Consider the following 26299-nt stretch of genomic DNA (forward strand, 5'->3'; position numbering starts at 1 on the left):
AGGAGGGAGCATGTCTGTCACCTCCTCGGCTGCCCAGAAAAGAGCACTGAGCTCCGATGGGGGGACACACACAGCTAATTAGTCCCTTTGGCATCTTCACAGAAACTTGTGAACAGAACAGGGAGGGTGCGAGGGGCTGGGGGTGGTACGCACCCAGGAAGGTCCCGCAGAGCGTCATCCTGGCCAGGGGGTGCACCTTCTCTTTGGGAACACACGTCATTTCATGCTGGAAAAAGTTGCTGCACAAACTTGTGTCCCAGGGCCCTGGGGAGACCCCACTGCATCCAGCCAATCAAGACCAGGCAGCAGATAATCACAAATTGATGCCCCGGCTGCCTGCCAATGAGGCTCTCTTCTCCACACAATGGGCTCAGGCCCCAGACAATCTCTCCCCCACCCCACAGGGCCAGGGAAGGGGAGTGAGGGGAGGCAGAGACACAGCCCTTCCCAAACGGTAATGGACTCACAGCGAGTGAGGGGAGGGGGCCCTTCCTGAAGATGCATCCCTTCCCCCGCTTCCTCTCTCGGGTGGGACTGTCAGACTAGGTCCAGCTCGGGGCACCAGCCAGGATGGGTGAGTGGGGTCAGGTCTGGCTCCCCACAACCCAATCACTGGCTGTCGAGAGGGCAGGCCCCTGAGGGCCCTCAGCTGGTGTGAGTGACTCCCCACCACCAGGTCCCAGGCAGAAGCTATGGTGGGAGGTGCCAGGGGGAGGCAAACTGTAGAAGTCAAGACTCCCTCGGACAACCTCAGGTCCTGCAGGCAGAGGGTGGGGTGTGCAGGAAGGAAAGGGTAGGGAGAGAGGGCTGCCCAGAAGGACCTGGACCTTCCAGCAGCTAAAGCCACAGCAGGGTCAGGGAGGGGCAGGGTGTGTGGATGGGAGTGAAGGTGGACACTGCAGAGGCCTCTTCCAGAATGATTCCCAGTCCCTCCAACGGGGGCCACGACCTTTCACCACCCACCGCCCTTTGAAACGATGAACTTAGCCACACCATGGAGCCTGGCTGTCCCCTGGGCCAGCTTCCCCTGATGCCGAGGGAAGCTCCCATCACCCTGGGCAGCTCAGGGTCACCTCCTGGTCCTCAGGTTCTGCAGGTGTCTGTCCCTGCAGGGGACAGGTGGAGGCCCAGGTGATGCTGGCTTATTTCTACCAACGCGCGGCCAAGTCCAGGCTAGTTTCTCCCATCCAGGGCAGCATTGAGGGGGAGGCCCGGAGTATGCAGGGTTCAAACCTTTGGAGGAGGCAGATCTGGAATGACCCCTGACCGGCCCCTCCCAGCTGGGTGACCAAGAGTAAAATGTTTAACATTTACATCTTCAGTGAGGCCTATGGCGAGTGCTACTGGGCGGCAATAGACGGTAAAGGGTGTCCCAAGAGAAGCGACGAATTGCATCGAGTTGGGACACCCCCTCAGGAATGAATCGGGTTGCTGAGGGTCTGGATGTGGTACGGACAGAGAGGCCACAGGAGACTCCAGGGCTGGCCAGAGCCATGAGGTGTGTGGCAGCACCCCCTGAGAGGGAGACGCTGAAGGAGGGCAGATTTGTGGGAGTTGCTGGCTCTGCTGGGATGTCTGAGCGCCTGTTAGTCACCAGGTGACACCGTCAACAAGGGTGTCAGTACGGAGGCTGAAGCTCGGGGCAGAGATTGGGCTGGAAATAAACGGTGAGTCATCTTGTTTAGAGGAGAGAACAGCGAGGGGGTGAATGTGCTCAAGGCTGGTGAGCGTGCAGGGGAAGCAGGAGGGAGCAGGTGGGTGCAGGGGGGACAGGTGGGAGGCCAAGAGGGGCAGGTAGGGGTGGGAAGACAGGTGGGGCAGGTGAAGGTAGGAGGGGGAGGGGGGACGTGGGGGGCAAAAGAGAGGCAGGTTGGAGGTAGGGGAGACAGGTAGGACAGGTGGGGCCAGGAGGGGCATATGGCAGTGGCAAGACAGGTGGAGCAAGTGGCGGGAGGGGAGGGGGTGGGGCAGGAAGGTAGAAGAGGGACGGGGTCAGGTGGGGCAGGTGGTGGCAGGGACCAGTGGGGCCGTGGGGGACACGGACAGGTTGGGCAGGTGAGGACAGGGGCAGGTAGAACAGGTGAGGACAGGGGCAGGTGGGACAGGTGGGGACAGGGGCAGCTGGGGCAGGTGGGGATAGGAGCAGGTGGAGACAAAGACAGGTGGGGACAGGGACAGGTGGGGACAGGAACAGGTGGGGACATGAACAGATGGGGCATGTTGAGGACAAGGATAGGTGGGGACAGGGGCAGGTGGGGGCAGGGGCAGGTGGGGCAGGTGAGGACAGGGACAAGTGGGGCAGATGGGGACAGGAACAGGTGGGGACAGGGGCAGGTGGGGCAGGTGAGGACAGGGACAAGTGGGGCAGATGGGGACAGGAACAAGTGGGGACAGGGGCAGGTGGGCAGGTTGGGCACAGGGATGGGTGGGGCAGGTGGGGACAGGATGGGGACAGGAGCAGATGGGGACGGGGACAGGTGGGGCAGGTTAGGGACAGGGACAGGTGGGGACAGGGGCAGGTGGGGGCAGGTGGCCGCAGCAGATGCTGTGTGGAAGAGTGGTTTTCCCCTCTGAGTTCTGCCTCTTCTCCTCGTCCACAATTACATCTGTGCTTAAGGGAAGTGACCTGCGGCAGACTGCCAAACCTTTCTGTGACTCAGTTTCCCGATCTATCAAATGAGGGCAACAGAAATGTCAGAAAGTGCCGGCAGGGGTTGGTGCTGATCCATCCGCCCGCCCATCACGGAGACACCCCTCGCAGTAGCCAGGGGGCCCCTCCTAACACCACAGCTATCAAATGCGGTTTGCAGTTCCAACTTGCTCCACCTGACTGGGACTCCCTACCCTTGGGGAAAATGCGTTCTTTGGATGGAGTTAATTAAGACTGATTATTTAAAGGAACAATGGTGAGAAATCCAGGAAAAGCTTGTGCTGCTGCCTTTCGGTAGAACCAACCAGCCTGGTAATCCATCACGTGATGAAACGACCTGGACATGTTCAGAATCAGGAAAGAGAGCCAGTGCTCCTCTCTGAAGGTCTGCTCGAGAAAGGCCCTCCAGCCCCCCACCCCAACTCAACACACGCTCAGGGGGCCAGCACCAGGGGAACCTGGCCAGGCTGAGTCAGAACTCACCAGGTTGACCGTGGATGCATTAGGGTTTGAGGGGCATTTGCCATAGGCCATGCGGCCCAGCCTCACTCCACAGCCGGGAGAGTCCAGCCCCGTGTGTGGGATGCGGCTCTGGCTATTGAAGGTGGCAATACCTCAGCCTCCCTCAGGGCTGCGTGTAACCACTGTACCTCCCTGCCCTCAACGGGAAGCTGGGCTGCAGCTGACCCAAGGGAAGCCCTCTGGACATCACCCACCATAGCTGAGTTCCCAGCACTCAGCACCACCTGGGCTGAAGTCATGTGGAGCCAGAGCAGGGGTCCTGCCTTCTGGACACATCCCAGGCTCCAGAGGTCACAGGCTGCTGGTCATCACTGTCTAGGCTGGCACTGGTTCCTGCTTTAGTAGGGCACTCAATGCAGGTGCACCTGTGAAGCCCTCTGGTCTGCCCATACGGCTCCTCTGCCTGCTCTGCCCTGACCCAGGGCCATGACCTTGGAAGGCGGCATCCTAGGGGTTGGCTGGGCTGTGTGGATGCTGTGGAAACAGCAGAGTGACCTGGAGGACACAAGCTGCTCAGAGGACCAGGTCACCAGGCCCTCAAGCCTCTGAGGGGCCAGCCCAAGGGTCCTGGGGATCTGTGCATCTCACAGCAGCCTCAGCAACAGCCCAGCCCAGGAGATAAAGGATGTGGGGACAGAGGAAAGACAGAGGAGAGACAGCTGAGGGCTGGCAGCACCGGCAGGAGAAGGCAAGGTCACTGTGACTGCTGTGGCACCGGAGGAGACAGCTCCCTGCAGCAGGGGTAACCTAGGCCAGGCCTCAGAAAGAACTGGAAGCAGCTGCAGAGGGGCTACCTTCCCAGCCCCCTGCAAGTCAGACTGGTGTCAAAGCTCTGCGGAGCTCAGAGGGACCTGCAGGACAGGGGCAGCTGAACAAGGCCGCAAGCTCAGCCATGCATGGTTTGGGGAAGCCAGGAGGCTCCATGCTGAGCCCAGGACGCTGCATCTGCCCAGCCCTGTGGAGAGAGAGACACAAGCTCCTGACAGGGAGGCCTGACCAGGAAGGGGTGTTAGGTGAGGGCACAGCATGAGTGAAGGCTGCAGGGCGGAAAATGGAAGCACATTCAATGAACAGTGGGACTGGGCTCAGAGGGAGGAGCTCAGAGTGAAGGGCTTGGAGAGTAAGAAGCTCAGGCTGAAGGCACGACCCTGGGCACTGGGCCCAGGAAGCTAAGAGCAGTATGAGAAAGTACCCCCGCCCCGCCACCCACCTCATGACCTGGCCACCCTGGGGCGGAGGAAAGTGGGGAGGAGAGACAGGTGCGCCCAGAGTGGACCAGGAGGCCCCTGCCTGACTGTTCTAGGAGCATCCAAGAGGGTGAGGCACGGGTGGAAACCCCCCGACGTCCTGGTCCTACCAGCACAGAACGATACCCACAGGCAAAAAGCAGCTGAACCAGCAGGAGAGATAAGAGGTGGAGACAAAGGCCAAAGAGGGTCAAGGGGATTAAACACAGAGACGGACACAGACAGGGGCAGGAAAGGAGACAAAGGATGTGGGGAAAGAGGCGACACAAAGGCAGAGAGGTGAGGCAGAAACCAGGCCGGCTCAGACAAACAGATGGACAGAGAGGTGAGGAACACAGAGAAAGAGAGGAGGACACAGACTGGCCGACCACCAGGGTGCCCAGGAACCAGCTCGGGGACAGCAGGGAAAGGGAGCAGCCGGAGGGGCACCCTGACTGTCCCTGTCATCGCCTTCCACCCTGCAGGGGTCACACCACATCTGCATGTGCATGTGCGTGTGTGTGCCTGAGTGTGTGCACACACACGTGTGAGGACAGAGGGCCCAGCGCCTTGCCCTGCTCCAGGCTCTGTTTAAATGGCTTTGGAATTGTGCTCCCAGAACAGATGGCCTCAGAGATAAAGCTACTGGGTGCCTGGACAGAGAGTGAGGCTGCGGGCGGTTACCATGGCAGGCTGGACTGGCGAAGATCGCTCATTAGCAGACAGAGCAGCGCTCACAAATGTCAAGATGGGCTCGTGGGGAGGGGCACCCCCAGCAGAGCCCCGGGAGGGAAAGACTCTGGACTGAATGTCCGGGCCCTGCATTCCCAAGAATGGAGCTTGGTGGAACGGGTAGGCACTGGCCAGCTGCTGACTGATGTCCAAGGACGACAGCCACGCTGGCCTGGCCATGTCGGGAGAAACACCCCTCCAGTCTCTGTCCCAAGATGCCCAAGCTGGAGCCTGAGACACACTGACCCTGGGATGGTTCCAGCCATGCCCCACATTGGAGATCAAGAGCCAGTTTGAGGCCAACACCACACTCTGGGATGACAGGATGGCTTCCTGAGTGAGGGAGCCCCCACCCTCACATGCAGCACTCTAGGGAGGGGTGGGAGCCGACCACAGGGGCTCTACAGCCTGTGCCCAAGGCCCTCCCATCCCAGCTGGGAGCCCAGAGAGGGAAGGGGCAGTTGGAGCCCTGGACAGGGTCTAGGAGACAGATCCTGGAGCCAGATCCCCCACCATTCCAGCAAGCACACCCTGAGCACTCCCACGGCCAAACCCCACTGAGGAAGCCAGGCTGGATGTCCCCACTGCCACTCAGGCCATGGGTCCCGCCCCTGAGGAGGAGGAACAAGGATGCTCCCATTGGTACCAGGCACGGGGCAGCTTCATCCTTTAGTCCCGAGGGTCCACAGTGTTGTTCCCAACTTGTAGGTGGGCTCAGAAGGGTCGAGGGCCCGCAGCTCCCAGACAAAGCTGGGACTGACGCCCTGGACCGTCTAGCACCAAAGGCTGGATCTGAGCCAAAGAATGGCCTCACTGGTGCCTTCCTCAAATGAGAGTTCAGGAGGGACAGACCCAGGGCCAGAGGGGTCCCCTGCTAGGCTTCAAAGGGAGGCAGAGCCAGGACAGGAGGTTTCTGCCCTGGAGTGAGCAGGAGGCATGTGGAGGTCCAGGAGCAGAGCCAGGGTGCACAGGGTGGGGTACACAGGGTGGGGTCCAGGAGCAGAGCCGGGGTACACAGGGTGGGGTACACAGCACGGGGTCCAGGAGCAGAGCCGGGGTACACAGGGTGGGGTACACAGCACGGGGTCCAGGAGCAGAGCCGGGGTACACAGGGTGGGGTACACAGCACGGGGTCCAGGAGCAGAGCCGGGGTACACAGGGTGGGGTACACAGGGGGGTCCAGGAGCAGAGCCGGGGTACACAGGGTGGGGTACACAGGGGGGTCCAGGAGCAGAGCCGGGGTACACAGGGTGGGGTACACAGGGTGGGGTCCAGGAGCAGAGCCGGGGTACACAGGGTGGGGTACACAGCACGGGGTCCAGGAGCAGAGCCGGGGTACACAGGGTGGGGTACACAGCACGGGGTCCAGGAGCAGAGCCGGGGTACACAGGGTGGGATACACAGCACGGGGTCCAGGAGCAGAGCTGGGGTACACAGGGTGGGGTACACAGCACGGGGTCCAGGAGCAGAGCCGGGGTACACAGGGTAGGGTACACAGGGTGGGGTCCAGGAGCAGAGCTGGGGTACACAGGGTGGGGTACACAGCGCGGGGTCCAGGAGCAGAGCCGGAGTACACAGCGCGGGGTCCAGGAGCAGAGCTGGGGTACACAGCGTGGGGTGCACAGCGTGGGGTCCAGGAGCAGAGCCGGGGTACACAGCGTGGGGTCCAGGAGCAGAGCCGGGGTACACAGTGTTGGGGCAGCTGGGATGGCAGAGGGGACCCTGGGCAGGGGCCTAAAGGGCACACCCACCAGGACAACAGGGAACACAGGCATGGAGCCCAGAAGGCCTTGGGCCTGGTCAGCCTGGGACTGCCCAACGAGCCCACGCGCCTGCACGCAGCCAGGAGCTCTGCCTAGAGCTCCAGAACCTTCCCCGGGACCCCAGCCTAATATACCCTCCAGATAACCCCACCTTCCCAGGCCAGAGCAGCCTGGGGCCTCCAAATCCAAGAGCCCCGGGAGGCCCTTCCATCTCCACCACACACAACAGACCCTACACACACTCCACACATGCACAGACACACACACAACACACACAGACACACAGACATACACACCATATACACACCACACACACATACACACATACCACATACACACAACAGACCCCACACACACTCCCCACACATGCAGGCACACACACACACACACAGACATACACACCATATATATACCACACACACACAGACACACAAATACACGCACACCTCAAACACACCACACACATACACACAACACAAACACACATACACACCATATACACATCACACACATATACATAGACACACAAACACACTACATAAACACACACACCGCACATACACGCATGCAGTGTGTCTGCAGTGGATGTGCAGAGACCCGCTGGGATGACACCACCTCCTCTGCCAGCACACACAGGCCATCAGTTCCTCTTTACACGAGGCCCCAAGCCCCGCACAGCCCAGTTATGACCAGGAACTAAGGCTCAGACAGTGACTAAACCGAGCAAGCTTCCAGGAAAAGTCAATGGCAGAGCGAGGACACCCCAATGGTCCCGAACACCACGGCCCACCTCCCCCCACGAATGCAGGAGCAAGGTGTGCGCCCCAAGGAGGCGGCAGGGGAGCGAAGCCGTGTTCCGATCCGCCATTGTCCCACCGCCTGTGCCAAGAGCCGCTGGCCCTCCCGGGTGTGGGTTTGCCGGCCCAGCCCCAACACTTCAGCTGCAAGGGCACCTGTATGCAAATGCCACCAAGGGCGCAGGGGGAGGGGGCTGCCCAGGCCAGAGCATGCAGGGTGCTGGGAGAAGGGCAGAGGAGGTGACCTGGGGTGACAGCTGTGTGCTTGTGGTTGGGGGGGGCACAGGCCCCCCCCACCCCAAGGGATAAGAAAGATCATGAGAGGAGGGGTGCGAGCCCCACCCCGAGCCTGGGAGCCCAAGGCACTGGCTCTAAAGAAGGGGCTGTCAGGCTGGGCACAGTGGCTCACGCCTGTAATCGCAGCACTTTGGGAGGCTGAGGCAGGTGGATCACGAGGTCAGGAGTTCAAGACCATCCTGGCAAACATGGTGAAACCCCGTATCTACTAATAATATAAAAATTAGGACGTGGTAGTGTGTGTCTGTAGTCCCAGCTACTCGGGAGGCTGAGGCAGGAGAATTGCTTGAACCCGGGAGGCAGAGGCTGCAGTGAGCTGAGATCACGCCACTGCACTCCAGCCTGGGCAACAGAGTGAGACTCAATCTAAAAAAAAAAAAAAAAAGATGGGGCTGTCCCACCTGAGGAACAGGGTGCTTGGAGCACAGGTCTGCCTGGGCATGGGCACATCAGTCACTGTATGAAGCAGGTGTGCTGACCCCTCCTCTCATCCAGCTGCAAAGTCTCCTTGGAAACCTTGCCTTGGACCGTCTGAGTCTGCAGGAAGCCATCCCGCCTGGCAGTCCCGGCAGAAGGAAGTACCCTTACACACTATGAGGATTCCAGTGAATTATCACCGCGCCTCACAGGAAGACTGAATTTACTTGTTTTACAGGCTCAAAGAAATGATAGATCTTTTCTGAGGGCCATGACAGCATGGCTGAGTCAGGAACGGGGCCTCAGTGGGGCCGTGTCACTGGTACACAAAGCCCCAGGCCCCAAGCTGCAGCAGCCAACACAGACTTGAAGGCTCAAAGACCACTAGATGTCCCACAGCACCACATGAAGAACCGAAGGGCAAGAGCTTCCAACAGAGACCCACATGACAGGCAATGTGTGCACACCAGGTACACAGGGGACCAAACACACACACACAAGCCCTGAGACCACACAAAGCCCGTGGGTCAGATTCAAGGTAGCTGAGACTCAGCTGGACCCCCGAGATGTGTACCCATCCTGCACCCTCACCGCAGCCACAAGCTTGTCTTGGGCTCCCCTCAACCTACCTGACTGATGAGGACCAGAAACGTGGGAACATTCTGCCACCAGTTTCCAAATCACAGAAGATCCCAGACATTCCACTGGCTCCAAGTTAATGAAGCAGCTTGCAAACTCCTGCTACTCCGCCGTCTCCCTTTGTGCAAATGTGTTCATCAGCCCCATGCTTGCAAAAAGCTGATCTCTTCTAGTGCCACACAAAAGCCAGATGCAGATGGAAACCTGCAGGAGGGAGACTTGTCTGTAATTTGTGCTTTTAGGTTGAAATTGCCACCTCTGTTTCTGACCTCAGTGCCTCTGACCCGGCCTGGAAAGATGAGTGGGAACCTCCTGGCAGCCAAGGGCATCCCGTGGACAAAGGAGACGGGAACGCAGGAGCAAAACGCACACCCACACTTTGTCCTGAGGTTGGAGGGCGGCTGGGGAGGGCTTTGTACCCCTGGAAGATACAAAGGATACACAGCCGACGTTCTCTTCTGAACCCATCCTCTGCCCAGGACAAGTTGACCTGGGCACTCCTGATGCCATCACTGAGAACCTTGAGGACCTCGTGCTCCTCTGCACCCTGCTCCCTGCCAGGAGCCCCCCAGGCCTCCTCCACACAGATACTCCTGTGTTTCAACACCCACAACGAGGCTGGTCCTGACTGACCTCCTCCAAGTCCCTCTCATCTCAGGACCTTTGGACGGCCCTGACACAGCACTTAGCACCCTTGACTTTGCCAGAAAGCTCAAAGAGGTGAGCTCTCTCTTCCACTGGGATACAAGCTCCCCGAGAGTTCCTGGCACACTGACATTGCTCCTTAAATACCTGAATGGTCCAGCTAGTCTCCTGAGTTCTCCACAGGGAAGACCAAGTCACATCCTGTTCAGGGCTCTCCAACATCACCCACGAAGGCCTGATCCCCACTCTTCTTGGGGCCTAGGCCCAGATGTCTAGACTGAGCTTTTCTCATCAAGCACCAGCCTCACGACCCTGTCCTTGCCTCTGTGCACCCAGCCTGGCCTAGTCCCTGCAGCTCCTGTACTGACACCCTCCCCTTCCCATAGCCAGACTCCTAGGTGTGCACCTCTTCTCTGAGAGGTCACACTGATCATCCAGACACTCCAGTCTGAGGACCTCAGAACTAGTCTGCCCATCACTGACCACCAGCTTCTTCCACTGAGTGCCCATAGGGGCAGAGAGGAAACTAGACCACTCTCCATAGTAGTAGCGCCTCACCTAGGGAAGGCCTGTCCTTTCTCCACAGTCCTCCACTCCCACAACTTACCATACACCGGTTCCCAGCTCCTGCTTTAGGGCCCTCATCCCTCCAGTAACATGAGTAAAACTCCAGTATCCTAGTCTACAGACCAGAAACCTGAGGCCCAGAGAAGAGCCAAGATTTGAACCCAGGTCTTCTGCCTCCAGAGAGCATTTCATGTCCTCTTGTCTTCATAGCCTCAAGGCAGGAACTTACAGACAGGGAGAAATGACAGTTTCACCTAGCATGGCCCCAACCTGAGGCAGACAGCAGAGCTGCAGAGGGGCTGTGTTTGCGTGCATGTGTATGTGTGTGAACATCCATGTGTGTACATCTGTGTGCATGTGCATGCCCATTTCTATGTGCATGTGTGCGTGCATCTCTGTGTACACATCTGTGTGCATGCATGCGTGCATCTCTGTGTACACGTGTGTGCATGCATGTGTGCATCTGTGTACACATCTGTGTGTGCATGTGTGTGTGCATCTCTGTGTACACATCTGTGTGTGCATGTGTGTGCATCTCTGTGTACACATCTGTGTGCATGTGTGCGTGCATCTCTGTGTACACATCTGTGTGCATGCGTGCGTGCATCTCTGTGTACACATCTGTGTGCATGCATGTGTGCATCTGTGTACACATCTGTGTGTGCATGTGTGCGTGCATCTCTGTGTACACATCTGTGTGTGCGTGCGTGCATCTGTGTACACATCTGTGTGTGCATGTGTGCGTGCATCTGTGTACACATCTGTGTGCATGTGTGCATCTCTGTACACATCTGTGTGTACATGTGTGCGTGCATCTGTGTACATATCTGTGTGCATATGTGCATGTATCTCTGTGTACACATCTGTGTGTACATGTGTGCGTGCATCTGTGTACATATCTGTGTGCATATGTGCATGTATCTCTGTGTACACATCTGTGTGTACGTGTGTGTGCATCTCTGTGTACACATCTGTGTGCATGTGCATCTCTGTGTACACATCTGTGTGCATATGTGCATGTATCTCTGTGTACACATCTGTGTGTACGTGTGTGTGCATCTCTGTGTACACATCTGTGTTGTGTCATTCTGTTACATTGTGTGCATATGTGCATGTATCTCTGTGTACACATCTGTGTGTACGTGTGTGTGCATCTCTGTGTAAACACCTGTGTGCATGTGCCTGTCTGCTGTGTGGGCCTATGCATGCACATTTCTGTGTGCATGTCTGTGTACAAATGTACATGCCTGTATGTGCGCATGCACATCTATGAATGCACCATCACACACCATTCCTGTCCCCATGAAGGGGACTAGGGCTGAGGAAGCACAAGAGCTTCAGGTCTAGCCCCTCACCTAGGAGACAGCCCTCTAGACCAGCTCCCATCAGCTGCCATCTAGGGAGCTGAGTCAAGGTGGAGCCCCTCACCGCACTGGTCTCCACCTCCTTCTCAACCCAGGGTCCATGATGCTGCCCTACAACCCCCTCCTCAAACCAAGAAGCTTCCTCAAAGTGGGCTGTATGCAATCCCCAGACTCCAAGGTCCCAGCTCCCTTGGGCCTTTGCAGGTGCTCCAGCAGGGACACCCTCATTTTGACCGTGACTAAGGGGGAAGTCTCAGGTCAAGTATCCTTCCTCGGAGGCCTGCCTGGGCCCCTTGGCTGGTTGGAATTCTCCACGCTGTACCCACGAGCTGTGTCTGTGGATGCTTTCCGTGCCTGGCCAGTACCATCACTGAGTGTCTCAACCACAAGCTGACTGCAGCTATTTTGCTTTCTGCAAATGATGATCCAAAGTGTCTTTACATCTCTGCCTCTATTTGGTGGTTTTCCACATTTAGCCTGCCATTTGGGGCCATTATATAGGAAATTGCTTCATCAAGAAGTGAATACCTGTAATGGGAACAGCACACATCAGGGAGAGAACGTCCTGGCCATTAAGCACCATTCCGGCGGCCACCTTCCTCTCATTTCATCCTGTGTTTGTATAGAAGCCCTTAGCGGATCTGGGGAGGTAGGGGACAAGAAGTAGCGCCTTCTTTGGGGACCCCCCCCAAGGAAGGCTGGCACAAAGGGTCAGAAAAGAGGTTGTGATTAAGCTGAATGTCTTCAAGGTGAAGAGTCACCTGAGAGCTGAAACAGAGGTCCCCCGAGGTGGGGGGTGTCTGATACTTTCTACTTTGAGCTGCCAGTGACGCAAGCTTGTAGTCCACAGCAACTGTGTGGGTGGTCCCATGGTTTCTTAAGGAATGTTACTTGGGATTGTGAGATCTCCAAGTCTGAAGCCTGCTACTTTGTAAAAAGTACTTGGGAAAGGAAAATAAATCTCAGGACCCCAAAATCACTAAGCCAAAGTACGTCAGGCCAACCTGCCTCCCATTTTATTCCTGAATAAGATAGCGACAAGGATTGTGTGGAAGGCTACATCCTCCCTCACAATTTCCCCAAAAAGAAACTCTTCTTGGGCTTCAAGATCTTTGCCCTAAAACTGTTCTGCTGAATTTCACCCTGGCAACGTGAATGGATAGCTTCCCTTCACAGGTGCGGGACAATGGACAGGCAGAACTCATCAAAGTCATCCCACTGCCCACCTGAGACAAATGCACATCTGATGGCTTCCTCTGCCCTACTGCTTATGTAAAAATGCAGATTCACTGAGTCAGCCTAAGGCATAAGTGACTATTTCTCTACCCCCTCTCACATGTAAATTGTGTGTTCAGTGAAACGCTGATCAAAAACCCAAAAGAATGCAGCTGTTTGTGTCTTATCTACCTATGGCCTGGAAGCCCACACTTTGAGTTGTCCTGCCTTTCCAGACCAAACCAATGTACATCTTGTATACACTGACTGACGTACAAGGTAGATATTGATTGATGTCTCATGTCACCCTTCAAATGTATAAAACCAGGCTGCATCCCAAACACCTCGGGCATATGTCGCCAGGACCTCCTGAGGCTGCGTCACGGGCCATGGTCTCTCGTATTTGGTTCAGGATAAATCTCTTCAAATACTTTACAGAGTTTGACTCTTTTCGTGGACACCCTTGGTTTCCCCTCCTCAGGGGATGCCCTGGGCCCAGACTTGCACTGCTCAGCGAAGGCACAGAGCACAGACACCTTCGTGTGCTTGGGCCACCATGATGGGCCCACTGAAGGTTCCCTTCGCGGGTTAGGGTTAGGATCACAGGTGGAGCCACCCCTCCTTGCCCCGACTGACAGCACTCACTCCCTCCTGTGCCCCTAGGGCACCATCACTTCTGTATAAAGACTCAGCCTCTAATCAGCCTCTCTGCTCCACCCACTATCTCCTTCCCCAGGGTCCTCCCACTAAGCCAGTCTCTGGGAAGCTTTCAGACCAGGTCACAGCCCTTCTCAGAGCTGTTCTGGCAACCCTTGTTGAAGCTGGAATTGCACAAGTGCATGTCATCATCTGCTCAGTGTTAGGCCAAGGTGAAGGGCTGCATGGATCTGCCTTACCCGGTGCTGAGCCCAGGGCCTGCTCAGAGAAAGTGCCACATACTTGTGGACACATGCAGAAAAGACGTTGGTTAGGACTGCGGACACCCCCACACATCTGAGGGAGGCTGCGGCCGGTGGGGGCATCACAGAGGAGGCTCAGAAAACAGACCTTCTTTGAGAAGCTGGGGGAGTAGGGAGGGGCAAGGCCGGAAGACGGGGTCCCCGCACAAAGGGCTCCATCTGCGAAGTCAGCCCTGCACCTGCCCTGGTGCCCCATCCACGCAAGCAAGCACCTGGATTTCTCCCCGCAGAGCAGCCCAAGGGGCCCCAGGGAGGGCCCAGGGTCTGCAGCACCCACGGGGCCACCTCCTTCACTACCAGGCAGAGAAGGTGGTGTGACTCCAGCACTGGCTCAGAAGCAGGGCCTCGCTGCCATCCCACACCTAGTGGGAGAGGCCCAGCCTCTCAGAGGCCTCCCACTGAAGAACAGCCCCCGGCCCCACCAAAGGGTGCCCTCACCAGAGCTGGGGGCTCCTGGAGGCCACAGGGCCAGAGGCTGGGCCGCAATCCTGGTCAGTCCTCCCAATCCGCGCTGGGTACCCTCACCCTCACTCAGGGGCTGAGCCTCCAACCAGCACCCATCCCTTCTCTCCTTAGAGCAGGCCCAGGCCTGGGGTCTTGGGGGGAAGTTGGCCCATTTCCCCCGGCCTGCCCCGCCCTCCCAGTCCCAGAGCCCCTGTCTCTGGGTCTGTCCCCTGGACTGCCTACCCTCCCCTCCTCAGACCCTTGAGAGAAGGAGACACGGTGGCTGGATCTCTGGGAGAAAGGACAGAGCCAGCAGAGAAAGGCAGGGCCTAGGCACTCCCCACAGCAGCTGTCAGGTTTGGCGAGGGAGGTTGGGGGAGGAGGCATGAGTGTATTCAGCATCTGCCTGCAGCAGCCTGGCCGCTAATTCTCCCTAATTGCTTTAAAGTTGTACTAATTGAACTGACTGAAAACAGAGTCTTGAGGGGCTGGGGAGGGCGTTGTCCGAGAAAACAGCAGCCCATCTCCCAACCCAAGAGATGCCCAAAGCTGGCTGAAGTTCCTCAGCTGCCCAGGGCCTCAGCCAGGGGCTGACCCCAGGCCCAGCCAAGCCCCCTCCCAGATTTAGGGTCAGGGCTGGTGGCCCAGCAAGAAGGGGCCAAGCTCAAACAAGGGCATGTCCAACCCCAAGATGGGACCCAGGATGGGACCCAGGAGGGGCTGCTCTGAGACAGGAAGGGCTGTCAGTCTGTCTTACACATGTGGAATCCATGGGCCTGCCAGTCCACTGACACACTCCACAAACACCAGCCCCACCAGTGCTGACACTGGGGGTCCCGGGGGTAACAGCAGTGCGCACAGTGCTTGGTGCACCTGCTGCATCTCAACGTGATTACGCCACATCTGTTCCCCCACCAGCCAGGAGACCCAAAGAGCAGGCCTGGGCAGGACATGGAAGGAAACATTTGGGAAGGAGGAATGGGTATGAATGAATCCTTCCCCATTTAGTGTGCGAGCCTCCAAACCCTCTATTAGCACCACGTCCATTATTTCCTTCTCAAGTACTCTCCTCCAACATGCATGCCAATTGTCCAAAAATGCTGGAGGCTTAGTCCAACGGAGGGCCAGTCCTGCTCCCAAAGCCTGGTAGGGAGGAGCTGCAGGAGAGCCTGTCGTTCCACTGGCAGTGCTGCTGCCATTGCAACCACAAGGTGTCACCATGGAACACCGGTCTTGTACAGTCCTGTTGGTCTTGCTGGTTTTGCAGCATCTTTGCTGCCCTGATCCCTGCAGGCTGCTGTAGGGTCTCGGGGACCATGACTGACCAGCTTGAGCATGGCAGAGGAAGGCAGAGGCTGAGAGCTTCTAGCATTCGTCCCACAGTGTTCAGAATGCAGTTTCCCTAACCACAGGCCCAGGTTGCACCTCAGCCTTCCCTTTCTGTAGAAATAAGGCCCCTGTGCAGGAGGGGCCCAGTGTCTTTTCCTCCCAGCTGACATCTGTCACAACACACACAATCCACTGGCAGGGCTCTAATAACGCTTAACCCCAAAAGTGAAGGGGCTGGTGGGACAGGCATGGTCTCTCTCCCACTGCAAGTGTGTCCTCCTCCCAAGCTTATCACTGGACATTGCTGGATTCCCAGCATGGAGGGAGGCTTCAGAGGAATGTTAGGAGAGGCTCTGCCCAGAGGAAGTGCTCAGCTAATTTCACTGTACTGAAGAAGCCAACAGCGGACCTCAGAAGATTACTCGGTTCCTCTTAAATAGATCAAAAACCAAGGGCTGGGCCCTCTCACCATCCCTGGGCTCCTAGGGACCTAAGGGACAGAGAAGGGTCCCCAGACATTCCTCTCCCTCTCACCTCACTTCCATGTAGAAAATCTAGGCTGACCCAGGCAGAAAGTCAAGTCTGAGCTCAGACTCCTGGACACCTGCTTTGCCACTGCACCTTCAATGCCCCCAGTGAGTACCCCGACACCCAAAAATACCCCAAAATGCTGCCTATGATCACATCCAGACACAGTGCACACCACACACATGCAACACATGAGCACATGTGTTCACATACAAAAGCACATGCAGCCACTGCAACTCAATACCCCCCACAAGCCAGATGTCCAGGTCTGTGACTGAACTCAGAAGAGAAGCAGGAGATCAGGAGAGCGCTGAGCGCATGCCAGGCAGACTCATTCAGCTGAAGACAGAGGCCTCAGCCCTGCCACCACATTCTCTCCAGAGCTAGCAGGGACCCCCATCAGACTCAGTCTGAGACCTCTGTGCACATACACTTACACTCACCACTCACACACATATGTTCATGAAAGCACACATGTGTAGCATATGCACACACAAATCACTTGAACACATGCACACACACATGCATTACTTACATGTACACAACGCACACACATTCACTTTTGCACATACGCACATGCTGACATATACACATGTACACACAATGTGCATGTACACACATGAACATAGCTATATGCACACATGCATGTGCACATATATACGTGCACCCTCACATGTGCACACACATGCACATATACACGTGTGAACACACTGCCCACATGCATATACACACATGAGTACATGCACATATATAGATGCACCCCTCACATGTGCACACACATGCACATATACACATGTGAACACCCTGCCCACATGCATATACATGCATATATAAACAAAAAAAAAAAAAAAAAAAAAAAAAAAAAAAAAATGCATATACATGCATATATATACACACACCCCTCACATGTGCACACACATCCACACATACACACTGCTTGTGTGCACATATACACTTGCATATGCACAAAAACCTACATGTACACACATGCATATACCACTTACACATACACACACGCACACATGTACATATACATTAGCGTACCTGCATGAGCATATACGTCACTCACATATGCACACGTTTACACATACTTTTGTGCATGTGTGTACATGCAGACACATTCACACGTAGAGGTACATGCACGCTCACCTAAACATGCATGCACTCACATGCGCATTCTCACTAACACACATGTCCGCTAACGCTGATGCCTGCAAAGTGGGTGCTGCAGAGCACGCAGAGCACACACCCCAAGACTCTGGTCCCACCTGGGGGCCTGTTAGCTCATAGGGGGGCAGGTGTCACAGTAACTGGATACAGGGTGGAACTTCCTTCCATCCAGAGGATCTCCCAGCTCAGGCTCATCCTGGAGCCAGCTCTGCAGAGGGAACATGGGGGGAGGGGACTCACACCATGACCTGTGTGGAGGTGGCCATGGTCGGGTGAACCAAAGAACCAAGGTATGAGTAAGTGTAAGCCCTGTCTCAGTGCTCTGCGAGGTAGTGGTGAGCGAGGAGCCACACTGAACCCAGCAAACAAGTGGCAGGAGTTGAGTATTCGGAACATGCTTCCTCTTAAGGAAAGGAAGGACCCTCAGAAACACTGGCTTAAGTTTTACGTAATCCCTGGTCTAGGAGAGAGATGGGTGGGGAGACCTCTGGGCATGCTGAGTGGGGCTGGGATAAACACAGGAAAAGAGGGAGGCGAGGATCCCCAGGGGCCATGAGGTTTGGGAGCCAGAGAAAAGAGTGGTCAGGAGAGCCCAGCACGGGCACTGTCCAGGGCCTCAAACACTAGGGTGCTGGATGGTCGGGGCTGGCCGTGGTCAGCAGCAGAACAGAGCCCCGCCTGGGCAAGCACACCGACAAAGCCTGGGCGGACTGGAGAGGGGGCCTACCTGCCAGGAGTCAGGCCAGGCAGCTGGGTGGGGGGACAGTTGCAGAGGGACGCCCTAGAAACAGTAGGATTTGGGAAGTGGGAAGGCAGGAGCAAGGAGAGGTAGCTGGATAATGAGCTGATTGGCAAATGAGTAAACAGCAATTGCCTGATGAAAAGTGTTTATGGTGCAATTAGCAGCTGTGCCATAAATAAAAGTTTAACTGTGTTTATTATAAACTTGTTGAGCCACAGGAAACAGCTCTCCGCGAGTGAGCCAGCCTTTAGTGCTCTATTTACTCCATGAGCCATCTTTGGCGATGCATGACTAAGCTTCCTCTCAGCATCCATTCAATTCAGATCTTCATCCCTCTCCTGACCCCTCCCTCGGCACACACGGCCTCTCCTGCCCAAGCTCTCACCCCCACGGTGGCATGGCGCAAGCACCTGTCCTCACCTGGGCTTCAGCCTCCTGGAAGTACCACCCCGCTTCCAGCCCCTGTGGCTCTCCCACCCTTCTCCCTGGCTCCTTTTCCTACAGAATTCTTCCTAGAATCCTCAAAGCCCTCCCTCTGCCCAGCCCACTACCCCAACTCACTCTCTTCACCACCTAGAAATGGACCCTTTTCAGCACGCTGCCTCCTCATCCTATCTCCCATCATCTTTTGTTGTTTAATTTTTAAGGATGAAAATATTCAAACACACATTCAAAACACAGTCAGACAACGAAGAATGCTTGTCTTGTGCCCTCCTCCCCAGCAGGGGCATCTCTGAAATGGGTTTGTATCATCTCCCTGCATGTTTTCACAGTTTTTGTATCTACGTACACATCCAAGAACAACACATACTATTTTTTTTTCAGTTTACATTGATGTGATCATACAGAACAAAACCCTTTATAACTTGCTTTTATAGCTCGACTTTTTTTAAAGAGATGGAGTCTCGCTCTGTCACCCAGGCTGGAGTGCAGTGACACAGTCATGGCTCACTGCAGCCTCGACCTCCCAGACTCAAGCAATCCTCCCGCCTCAGCCTCCCAAGTAGCTGGGACTAAATCCAGGCACGTGCCATGTGCCCTACCAGCTTCAGCCTTATTCTTTTTTTTTTTTTTTTTTTTTGAGACCAAGTCTCGCTCTGTCACCCCGGCTGGAGCAGTGGCATGATCTCGGCTCACAGCAAGCTCCACCTCCCGGGTTCATGCCATCTCCTGCCTCAGCCTCGCGAGTAGCTGGGACTACAGACACCCACCATCACGCCCAGCTAATTTTTTGTATTTTTAGCAGAGACGGGGGTTTCACCGTGTTAGCCAGGATGGTCTCGATCTCCTGACCTCGTGATCGGCCGGCCTCCACCTCCCAAAGTGCTGGATTACAGGCGTGAGCCACCGCGCCCCGCCTCAGCCTTATTCTTAAGGTTTATTCAAGTTGACTGATTTTAATCCCTGTGTAGCATTACCGTCAATGAATAATCACCTATGGCTCCTCTCCTTCCTTCAGCTATAACCCTTTGCACCTGCTCCCAGAGCCACGTGTCCCGCAGTCTCTCCACCTGCAGCACCTTCCCTGCCCTCCCCGAGGGCCTCCTGGCCTCCTCCTGGGATCCAGGGCCCTCCCTGCAGCAGCTTCACAGCACTTTAAGAGGGGGGTGCATAGCTGATTATTCATTGGAGGTAATCTATGCAGGGATGAAAACACTTCTTACACACACTTTTTAAGTGTTTTGAATGCTTTTAGAGCTCCTTTTCATCATAGAAGAAATAGGGTAGCGTTGCCAACTTGGAAAACAGAGGAGAGGAAAGCACCCCTCAGGGCCTGGGCTGGTTCCACACAGCTGTTTCGCGCCCCACAGTGAAGGCAATGACATGGGGCCTGTGAGCCGTTCATGTTTGTGCTGCCTCTCCCACCAGCCAGGGGTGCCTGGGGGTCTCTGTCTCTCCAGGACATGCAGAGGTGGAGAGGGAGGAGGAGGGGGAGACAAGAGGAGACGGAGCAGAGAGTTCTCCAGAACTTGGCTAGGATGGGGTCGAGGCTGAGAGAGCCTTTGGTTTGTTTTTTAACAACAGACTCCTGAGTGTGTCTTAAGTCCAAAGAGCAGGACTTCGTGAAGGAAAGAGGGAAGAGCTGCAGCGGGGAGGCTGAACAGGTAGGAGTGGGGCTGGTACTGCCCCCAGCCAAGCCACGAGGCCTCCAGGCCTCATGCCCCTTGCCTTGGCCTCCCACCTGCTCCCTTCATCTGGGAAGACGTTCCCTGCCTCCTTTCCACCTTGCACCAACCCATTCACACACCCCAGAGCCCCTTAGTCACTCTCACTTTCTTCCTTCCTCTTCCAGGGCAGCTGTCTGCCCACACCCCTGCTGTCAGCCTGTGAGCTCGCGGACTGACTCTGCTTCTGAGTATATAAAACCTCCAGTCCCAAGTGGCTACCTGGTCCACAGGCGCACCCACCTTCCCCCTCAGCGTGGATTTTCTGTGGGGCCTGCGGTGGGGACAGTCTCAGGTGTGGGGAGACAGAGCCACTGCCTTGAGATCCAGCTAGCACCTGGGCCCAGCCCGTGAGTCGCAGGTGGGCCCCCAGCCCTGGGTCAAAGGGTGGCCAGTCATGGTGCCCACCAGGCCTGAGAACAGTGGCAGAAAGGTGAGCTGCCCCTTTAATTTCTTCCCAGGCAAGGCCTCCAGACAACAAGAACAACATTTTAATTTAAATTCTGATTCCACATTCATTCACAGAGCAGCTCTGAGCGGGGATTTCATTAAAGGCTTTAACAGGTTTTATAGGACTTGTCATATCAGGGAAGGTGATGGAGCAAATGCATTTTCTCTGCTTCCAGGATTTTAACAACGGCTTGAAAAAACAAACTTACCATGAAAATGCAGGGCAGTCCAGCCTTGTGCAGACAAAGGAGAAATGAGCCTCACTCGGGCAAACAGTGCTGGCGACCTTCTCTCCCTCCCTCCACCAAGGAAAACAAAAGAAGGGCAAGGCCCAGAGTGGACACGGGCTTCTTCCCTGGGTCAGAGAAACACGAGGTCTCGGGGCCCAAATCCCAGTGCTGCCTGGAGGAAAGGACCCAGCACCTCCCAGCAAAGGCCTCTGTCCACAGCTCCCTTAGTCTGGGGCAGGGAAATCTGTCTACACCTTGGCTTGGCTTCTTTCCCTGGGCTCTGGGCAACAACTGCCTATCCGCTTTCCCCCTCAGGAACAGGGACACATTGGCAAGGTGACCAGTGCGTCCCAGTTGGCCCAGATTGTGCTGGTTTTAAAAACGGAGAGTCCTGGAAACCCCTTCACCTGGGCAAACCAGGATGGTGGAGCACAGGGCAGGGCGAGCAGCAGGTCAGCCCTGGGGCCCACTGCTGCCAGAGGCTTCCTGGTCACTGTCTGTTCCCAAGCGCCTGAACTTAACCCTAACCCTACCCCTAACCCAAATTCAACTCACCACTGGCAGCACTGTCCTGTCCCGGACTACCTCCGCCCTGGCCAGGGCGCTCAAGGCCCTGTTGGTGGTCGAGGGGTTCCTGTGGATCCCGGACCCCGGCCTGGACCTAATCAGAGCCCGCCTGGGCCTCTGACCACCATCTCTCTCTGCTCTGCTGTCAAGGACTGCCCCCCGCACCCCCCAGCCCGCCTTCTGCCAGGTACCTCAAGAGAAACATGGATGGCCCCCCGGGCTCCCTACCCCGGCCACAGGGCTGTGGAGGCCACTCCCTCTGAACGCCACATCCCACACTGCACATGCTCTGCCCGCTCCCCCAACAGCAGAGTTCCTGCAGGACGATGGCCAAGCCTCTTTCACTGGGCGAGCTGCTCCCTCTCCGCGGGGGCCCCAGCTATCCAGGTACAGAATTTCTAACAGTCAGAGCAAGTGTTTAGGGAACCATCAAAGCAGGACACCAAAAACAATTGTTTTAAGAATTTGGCATTTTTTTTAAAGTGTCTAAGTTGACCTCAGGAAAATCTGCAATGTTTTAGACTTTCTTATACTGATTTTATGATTTAATATTGTTTTAATGCTTAAAGATTTTATGTCAAGAAGCATCAGAACTTGGCTGGGTGCAGTGGCTCATGCCTGTAATCCCAGCACTTTGGGAGGCCGAGGCGGGCCGATAACGAGGTCAGGAGATCGAGATCATCCTGGCTAACACGGTGAAACCCCGTTTCTACTAAAAATACAAAAAAATTAGCCGGGCGTGTTGGCGGGCGCCTGTAGTCCCAGCTACTCGGGAGGCTGAGGCAGGATAATGGCGTGAACCCGGGAGGCAGAGTTTGCAGTAAGCCGAGATTGCACCACTGCACTCCAGCCTGGGCAACAGAGCGAGAATCCGTCTCAAAAAGAAAAAAAAAGCATGATAACTTTTTGGCAGGAGCTCAACATATGTGCTCAGTTCCTGGGCCGCAAGAATAGGTGAGTGCAGGACAGCGCATGTGGCTCAGCACGAATCTCTCCGCTGTCCTTATGAGATAATGAGGCCTCTGCCCACCCAATGGAGGGTGAATTCCCCAAAAGTGGAAACAGGCTGGCCTTCATCTCTGTGAGACTTCCCAGAGGCAGCAGCACAGCTTAGCAGAACGGAGCTTGAGGCCTGGAGTCAGCCAGTCCCGTGTTCGAATCCCAGCTCGGTGTGACCATGGGCAGGTTACTTAACCTTTCTGAAACCCAGTCTCCTCACTTAGAGGGCAGGGTTGTTGTGAGCATTAAATGAGCTCGTGAAGGTCAACAGAAGGAACCTGCATACAGTAGGTGCTCCTTAAAAGTAACTGCTAGTGTCTGATTCCTCATGGCCTTGTTCCAGGGCATGGCTAGAGCAGGGCTTCACCCGCGCGCACTGGATGAATGAATGACAACAACCTCCCCGGCCCTCCCCACCCCCCCAGACCCTGCCCCATCTATCCCAGCATCACCTGACCCCCACCCTTACCCCAAAACACGACATTGAGAGGTCCATAGAGCTCCCCATGAACAGCCCTGGGTTCACAAAGGCAGATCACAGCCTTGTCTAGAACAGCTTGTGGTCAGCTCATTCCACACTGGCCCTACCCTTTGGCCTCCACAAGGCCCAGACCTGAGCCCTCCAACACCCAACCGCACACTGCACCCCTGGGGGCTGAGTCCAAGTGCCCTGGGGAGCTCCTGGAAGTGTCCATTCCCCAAGTTGGTTGTTGTTGGTTCAGTAATGGAGCCGCATCTGGCAGAGCTCATCCCAGCGTCCTGTGCTGCACCTGTCCAGCATCTGGCCCACCCCACTTTCCACCTCTGTGACCTGTAGGGCCACCTGTGGCTGCCTGACTCCGGGCTGCTGGGTGGGACTGGCCTGGAGGGAGCCCTGACTCTGGGCTGCTGGGTGCGATTGGCCTGCAGGGAGCCAACTGGGAGTGGGTGTTTGTTTCCCCAACCCTCCCTGTAGGGCCCTGCACTCGAGTCTCCCCACACCCAGGTCTCTGCTCCTGCAGGACCACCTCCCTTGCAGCCTCCCTGTGTCCTCTGAGGCCTGAGGGGTGCCACCCAGCATTAGCCTTAGTGGCTTCTCTACATGCCAACCACATCTTAGTCCCTTTATTCATCTCTCCTCAAATTTCCCAAGTTGAGGGTGACATCTGTCTCCTCCATGGATGCTAACTGACACCAATCACAAGCTTGGCTCTTATACCAAAATAAAGCCTGGATAGATATAAAAAGATTTAAAAGTTTTTAATTTAAATAGTACTAGAAGAAAGCATGGGGGATGGGCGATATTATGAAAAAGATTAATTACCTCATGTAATAAAAAGAAAATTATCTATGGCAAAACTCTTTAAGCAAAGACAAAAGTCAAATAAACCGGGGGGGGGGGGGGTGCCACACACCTGTGGACCCAGCTGCTTGAGAGGCTGAGATGGGAGGGTCCCTTGAGCTCAGGAGTTTGAGACCAGCCTGGGCAACACAGTGAGACCTCTGTCTCTCAAAAGAAAAAAAATTTTTTTTTTTTGAGACAGACTTGCCCTGTCGCCCAGGCTGGAGTGCAGTGGTGCAATCTCGGCTCACTGCAAGCTCCGCCTCCTGGGTTCACGCCATTCTCCTGCCTCGGCCTCTCTGAGTAGCTGGGACTACAGGTGCCCGCCACCTCGCCCAGCTAATTTTTTGTATTTTTTTTTTTGGTAGAGACGGAGTTTCACCATGGTCTCGATCTCCTGACCTCGTGATCCGCCCGCCTCGGCCTCCCAAAGTGCTGGGATTACAAGCGTGAGCCACCGCGCCCGGCCCAAAAGAAAATTTTTTAAGAAAAAAAATGAAAAAAAATCTGCAAGTATGTAGGTGTAAGGTCCTTAATATGTAAACGCCCCATACAAATCAGTAAGACAAAACCCAACAACGCAATGAGAAAAATGGGTCAAGGGCCTGTAATCCCAGTATTCTGGGAGGCCGAGCCAGGCGGATCACTTGAGGTCAGGAGTTCGAGACCACCCTGGCCAATATGGCAAAACCTTGTCTCTACTAAAAATACAAAAATTAGAGCCCAAGAGTTCCAGACCAGCCTGAGCAACATAGTCAGGCCCTGTCTATTTTAAAAAATTAAAGATAATAAATTTTTAAAAAGAACGAGAGACTTCACAACACACACATTAGGAAGGCATGGGCAGCAAGGCACTGCTACCACCTCCGTGGTACAAGCTCTGTGAAGGGCAGTGTCACAATAAGCCCTTCCAAGTCAAAACTTCAGACACCCTTCTGCCTGGCACATGTACCTTCAGAAATCTGCCCTAAGATGTGCTCACCCACTGGGAGACGACTCATGTCCAAGGACGCCTTTGGCACCACTGTCGGTGAAAAAGAAAACGTTGAAAGCAACCTGGCTGTCCCTCAATAACGGCTAAATCGGTCAGGCGCCGCCACACCATGGGCAAGGGGGCCCTAACGATGCGGGACCTCTCTAAGCCATGGTGTTTCATGCAAAGGCACAGTGCAAAGTCCCCTGACAACTGAGGGAGGGTGTGTGTTTGTGACGCACAAAACTGAGGGAGCCTCTGTGTTTGTGACACATATAAGTGAGGGAGCGCGCGTATTTGTGACGCACATAACTGAGGGAACGCGTGTGTTTGTGACGCACAAAACTGAGGGAGCGCGCGTTTGTGACGCACAAAACTGAGGGAGCCTCTGTGTTTGTGACACATATAAGTGAGGGAGCGCGCGTATTTGTGACGCACATAACTGAGGGAGCGCGCGTGTTTGTGACGCACGTGGGGGGGTTTGTGACGCACGTAACTGAGGGAGCATGTGTGTTTGTGACGCACAAAACTGAGGGAGCGTGTTTGTGACGCACAAAACAGGAAGCGTGTTTGTGACGCACGTAACTGAGGAAGCGTGTGTGTTTGTGATGCACGGAAATCACTGTCAAGAACCCGAAAGAGGAGAAGCAGAAATGCTTCCCTTTTTTTTTTTTTTTTTTGAGACGGAGTCTCGCCCTGTCGCCCAGGCTGGAGTGCAGTGGCGCAATCTCGGCTCACTGCAAGCTCCGCCTCCCAGGTTCACGCCATTCTCCTGCCTCAGCCTGAGTAGCTGGGACTATAGGCGCCCGCCACCACGCCCGGCTAATTTTTTGTATTTTTAGTAGAGACGGGGTTTCACCGTGGTCTCGATCTCCTGACCTCGTGATCCGCCCACCTCGGCCTCCCAAAGTGCTGGGATTACAAGCGTGAGCCACCGCGCCCGGCCCATATTTACTTATTTTTAAATCAAAGCACAGCAAACATGACCATGTGGGGGTGGCCCAGTGGACCCTCACAGTGAGCCCTGGGCCACACAGAGCATGGCCCTGGGGCCCGGCTATTATTTATTTTTAAAGTTTTGCTTTTTGAATCATCTGGATTTATAACCGATTTCCCCCCAAAAAAAGAAAATAATTTTTTAAAACATTTTAAAATTCCTAATCCCAGGATGGCCCCAGAGTGATCCTGAAGTGCTGTGGGGAAGGGCACACTTTAAGACTCGGGCAATGGGCTGCAACCTCCCGTTCCAGGCCGACCCCTCAGGTGCTCTCCCACTCCCCAGAAAAGATGAGGTCCCCCTGGTAAAAACCCCTGGATGGGGTCCAGGTGGGCAAATATGAACAGATGCTGCCACCCTCTGGTGCACGAGGAGGCAGACGCAGTCTGGAAACTTCAGGAAGCACCAAGGTCCCCCAAGACCCTGTTAAAACCTCATGGGGTGCTCCAGGGCCATGCTCTGTGTGGCCCAGGGCTCACTGTGAGGGTCCACTGGGTCACCCCCACTGGTCATGTTTGCTGTGCTTTGATTTAAAAATAAGTAAATATGGGCCGGGCGCGGTGGCTCACGCTTGTAATCCCAGCACTTTGG

At 55.5% G+C, this 26299-nt stretch overlaps 1 protein-coding gene across 1 annotated transcript in view; it reads right to left on the reverse strand.

The window, feature by feature from the left end:
- The window catches only part of MYT1 (myelin transcription factor 1), a 112669-nt gene that overhangs the window by 73584 nt on the left and 12786 nt on the right, over positions 1-26299 (reverse strand). Inside the window, exon 2 of the mRNA XM_030825598.1 lies at positions 9034-9247. The gene's annotated coding sequence lies outside the window, so the exon portion shown is untranslated. The remainder of the gene's footprint in view (positions 1-9033; positions 9248-26299) is intronic.

The sequence above is a fragment of the Nomascus leucogenys genome, chromosome 13 (genome assembly GCF_006542625.1).
Source record: "Nomascus leucogenys isolate Asia chromosome 13, Asia_NLE_v1, whole genome shotgun sequence".
NCBI lineage: Eukaryota > Metazoa > Chordata > Mammalia > Primates > Hylobatidae > Nomascus > Nomascus leucogenys.